The following is a 4,918-nucleotide window of genomic DNA, read 5'->3' on the forward strand; positions in this document are numbered from 1 at the left end:
ACTCTGTCTGTCCCCTGGTTGTCATTGAATTTTCAATTCTCTTGCCTCCATCTCCGAAAAACCTAGGATTACAGGCTACTTTGACAATGGAATGTTCTAGCATTCCTGATTTCCCCTGAACAAGCACAGGTCACAATGAGTCATCTATCAGGGTTTTCTCACACACACACACACACACACACACACACACACACACACACACACGGCAGTATGAGCCTCAGGCTGGATAGACATCATTCGCTTAGCTGCCAAAATGCTTCCAGATACAAAGCAAGTGAGTCATTTCACCCAAATGCACTGCCCAGAACTGCCAGGAAAGGGCTGCTGGGGAGCGGAGGCCTCGATCGATCCATTTATCAGAGCAGGCAGAGGCACCTGCACTCTATCAGGAGGCCCTGAGCCACCGGAGGGGAAATCCAGTCGGCTGACCTGTCTGGTTGTGCCTTCCAGTCACCTGCTGGGGAGTACGCAGAAGAATAACGATGTGTGTGAAGAACAAAGAGGACTGTCTGGCTTGCGCATGAGTCTGAAGCCTTTGCTGGAATGGGCAGTGCCTGTCTGGCCGCATCTGACCGGGGTGCCCTGGGTCATCTGCCTCTGAGTCTCTCTTTCCTTCTTACTGCGCAAAGTGCGGCAGTCGTGGTCATTGCACGGCCCACACAGTTCTCTGTTCTCTGTGCCAGTTTGCCCTGAGGCTGAGGACCAGTTAGGTTCTGGGGCTCCCTTTCCAACCCCCTATCCCACTCATGCTGAGGGACGAAGAATAAGTAGAGTTCTTAGCTGGCCTCTTGGATGCTGAGTCAGATGCTCAGCTGATTCGGCTAAAAAGAGGTTGGACACACCAGCCAAAAAGAAGTCGGACACGCCAGCCTTTTGCTCCCTAAAGTTTGCCTGGCACCTGCACTGTGGGACAAAGCTGGAGGCGTGCTTTGTGGGTGGGCATGAGGGCTGTTTTGTTGGGTGTTTCGACCTCAAGGTGGCATTTGTAGACTAGCAGTCAAGGTTTTCTTACCTAATCCTCTCTTTTCCACCAGGGGTTGGTTGGGATTCTTCACTCAGTGGATCCTTTTGATGGATTAAGAACCGTTAAAGCCATCTAGACTGTTCAGGTAAAGACCTAGCAGCCAGCACAGACACAAGAGCTGCCTAGGTTGGGGCCTGGCCTATTGGCTGATTGATGTTTGTAATGAGTTGTCTTCATTCAAAAAAAATTTTTAAATAAGGGCCAGAGATGTGGTGCCGGTTTAAGAACACTTGCTGCTCTTCTAAGAGGACCTCAGTTTGGTTCCTAGCACCCGCATTGTGGCTGGAAACTGCCTTTAACTCTAACTCTAAAGAATCTGCTGCCCTCTTCTGGCTTCTGAGATCTCCCTCTCCTCCCTCCCTCCCTCCCTCCCCCCCTCCCCACAGAATTTTTCATAAGCAAGCTGCCTCAGACTCTGTCTTCTTCACTTTGCTCCCCTATCCACGGGTTTTAGAGCCTAGATCTTCATAATATGATTCAGGAGAGCACCGCACTTGTTTGTGTTCTGTAAGAGCAAAGGAGAGTCATGTATTTCTTGTAGAAATCATCGTAGGGGGTGCTGAGTGCTCTCTATGCTGAGAGGCAGCAGTGCATAGGGAAACAATTGGGAAGGGAAGACGCTGGCCACGGCCTGCTTTTGCAGAAGATCTTTGCAGGGCTTTTAGACCTCTCGGGCAGAACTTGGAGAACGGATGCTTCATAAGGCTTGGCAGCCATGCGGGGAGGAGGACGCAGCTCTAGGTGGGAACCAGTGTAGTCCCCTGAAGCCTTGCCTTGCCTCTTCGTAGCCCTTTGAATTTCTGTACAGATTTTAGAATGAGCCATCGATTCATGCAAAACAAGTTTGTCTTTGTTTGATTTGGAGTGTCTTAAAGTGGTGGGGTAGTCTGAGAAAATAGAGTGGCTATCGTAACGCTGTTGCATCTTTCTCATTTAACTCAGATCAACAATAGCTTGCCGTTTTTATTGTGTATTTCTCAAACTCATATTGTCAAATTATTTTCAGGTGGTCAGTATTTGTTTACTTATTTGCGTTGAGACAAGACTGTTGGAGGTCGGTCTGGCCTACCCAAATGAGCAGACTCACGCACCCCAAATTGTTTATAACCTCACCGAAGAACTTATTCCTGTTTGACCAATTCAAAAGCCATCACACCTGGGCAGAGCAAATGGGATAGGTGTGGCTAAGGTTCACGGGCTTTTGGGAGAGAGACTGGAGGAGAAGGGGAAGCCAAGGGAGGAAAAGAGAAGGAAGGAGGCCAGCACCACGGGTTAGATGGAGGAAGATGCACATGGCCCGCGTGGATGGAGGATTTGACCCAGATGATGATAATTAGCAAGTATTTAGTATTGTGGATGGGAGGTAGCGTGATAGAAATTATTAGAAGCAGATGACATGGGATTGGGGCAGGGTATGGGATACCTGCCTCAATATGGGAGGTAGTTTAGGGAATTAATATCTGCCCTGCCCCAGGTTAGCTTAAGGCTATATTAAAATGTAACAAGTGTCTGCGTTTCATTGATTGCTAGCAGGTTAGAAAATACCGCCATAAAAATAATTATAGGGCTGATAATAAACTTTATTAGAACCTACTTCTAATTTAACCGCAACACAAGATCTCACTACGTAGTCCAGGCTGGCCAGTAGTTCATCATCTGTCTCCCTCAGCCACCCTGAGGGCTGCTGGGGTTGCAGGTCTACAGCACCGTGTCCAACTGTAGCTTGCATTTTGTGATGTTGTAGTTGTTTTCATTGTACAAATGTCAGTTTCTAGCTGTTTCTGGCTGTATACGGAAACAAGTGACCGTTACACACTGAGTGCAGTGGATTAATTTGCTCATTAGTTTTTGTAACTTTGCTGGCCCCAGCAGTAATTTGGATGTTCCTCCAGCAAGTGTGGCGCTTCCTCCCAAAACACAGCACTGCCTACGCCGCCTGCCCACATGGCACCACCAACGGGGCCCCGAGGGTTCAAATTCCCAAGATCATGGGGACGTTTTCCATTCAAACCACCCACATGCTCCTACCACGATGTGTTGATGCAGGCCCCTGGCAAGGATGAGAACCAGAATAAACTTCAAATTTCATAGGTTGATTTATCCCGATTTATATCTGGCATATTTGCTACTGCTTCTTTTATAATCTAAATTATTTATCTTATTTTATTGCACAAGCTAAGACGTCTAGTAAAATGTTGACCGGACGTGGTGAGAGGAACGTCCTTACAGTTTAGAAGAGACATAATAGGAAAAATATTCAACAAGAAAAATTGAATTCAGGCAATCAGTTTCTTGAGAATTTCTATTGCATCTCACAAACATCTGGCTTATTTTTGAACACTCAGTGCTCAGAGAAGTTAGCTTATCACTCTACTGCAGGTTCCCTTTAACAGAAGGAGGCCATGTATTTTATTCCAAGTGTGCCAGGCATTTTAACATATGGGTGATGTCTTAGTTACTGTCCAATTGCTGTGAAGAGACACCACAACCAAGGCAACTTTTAAAAAGCAAGTATTTAACTGGAGGCTTGCTTACAGCTTCAGGGGGTTAGTCTATCATCATCATGGTGGGGAGTATGACGGCATGCTGCTGAGATGTTTACATCTTTACAGAGAGAGGGAGAGAGAGAGGGGGAGAGGGGGAGGGAGAGGGAGAGGGAGAGGGAGAGAGAGAGAGAGAGAGAGAGAGAGAGAGAGAGAGAGAGAGAGGGGGAGGTGGGCAACTGGGCCTATACGGGCTTTTGAAACTTCTGAGTCCACCCCCAGTGACACACTTCCTCCAACAAGACCACACCTCCTAATCCTTCCCAAAGAGTTCCACAAACCAGGAACCAAACATCCAAATATATGAGTATATGAGCCCTTAGGGGACATTTTCATTCAAACTGCCACAATTGGATTTTAAGCACTAGAAAAGGTTTTCCTATATTATTTATCTATATAGTTGCTTTAAAGGTCAGTTGATATAATACAATTCTTTGATTATCTTTCCTCCTCCATAAATCACTTCCTCATGCTATTTAATCACTGGATATTATTTTCTAATATGTTTTAAAGGATTTAGTACGGAGGCCCAGGTATGGTGGGGTACACATGCAATTCCAACACGTGGGAGGTTGAGAGAGGAGGATTGGGGGTTCAAGCTGCCACAGGCTACATGAAACCCTTCTGAAATAAACTAAAGGGAGGCTGGAGAGGCAGCTCGTGCTTAAGAGTGCTCACTGCTCTCGGTTCCCAACACCAACATGCAGCTCACGACCAACTGTAACTCCAGCTCCAGGAAATCGGATGCAGCCTCTTACCGCCCCCATGGACACCAGGGAACTACGTGGTATGCAGACACACATGCAAGCAAACAGTCACACGCTAAAATCAAAAATAAATCTTTAAAACCAAAAGAAACAAGAAATGTGTAAAGAGTGTCTGCGTACAGGCTTTAGTCTGGAGTTTTCTCTGCGAGGATCTCACTGCACTTTGGCACTGGTTGATGCTGGCCTCATAAAGTGATAGCGATGTCCCTTTCTCACGCTACTGAATGCCTGTGTAGGGTTGCCACTAGTACTGTAAATGCTTTTTTAATATTTTTAAAATTTCTTTGAGATAGGGTCTCCCTTTGTAGCCCCTGACTGTCCTGGAATTTGATAGATCAGGATGGCCTCCAACTCACAGAGCCCCCACCTGCCTCTCTGCCCTCTGAGTGTGGAATTAAAGGGGTGAGCCACCATGCCCAGCAAAATACATGTCTTCATTATTTTCTAATTTAATTTCATCACGGTTAACAAAGATGTGACTGGGCTTTACTTTACAAGGGTGTCTTCTATGGGTTTCTGAAAGGAGCCGTTGCTCCCGCCCTCCCCCCTCCCCCCCCCCCCATTTAACCAACTTCCTATTTGAG

At 46.7% G+C, this 4,918-nt stretch overlaps 1 long non-coding RNA gene across 1 annotated transcript; it reads left to right on the top strand.

The window, feature by feature from the left end:
* The first annotated feature begins 345 nt into the window (after positions 1 to 345).
* LOC311596084 lies at positions 346 to 4,494 on the top strand. The gene is made up of 3 exons (XR_014778701.1): positions 346 to 628; positions 1,035 to 1,109; positions 4,081 to 4,494. It is a non-coding gene; the product is annotated as an uncharacterized lncRNA (long non-coding RNA).
* Positions 4,495 to 4,918: the final 424 nt, after the last annotated feature.

This window comes from Acomys minous, assembly GCF_964271855.1.
Source record: "Acomys minous genome assembly, chromosome: 4".
In the NCBI taxonomy this organism is placed as follows: domain Eukaryota; kingdom Metazoa; phylum Chordata; class Mammalia; order Rodentia; family Muridae; genus Acomys; species Acomys minous.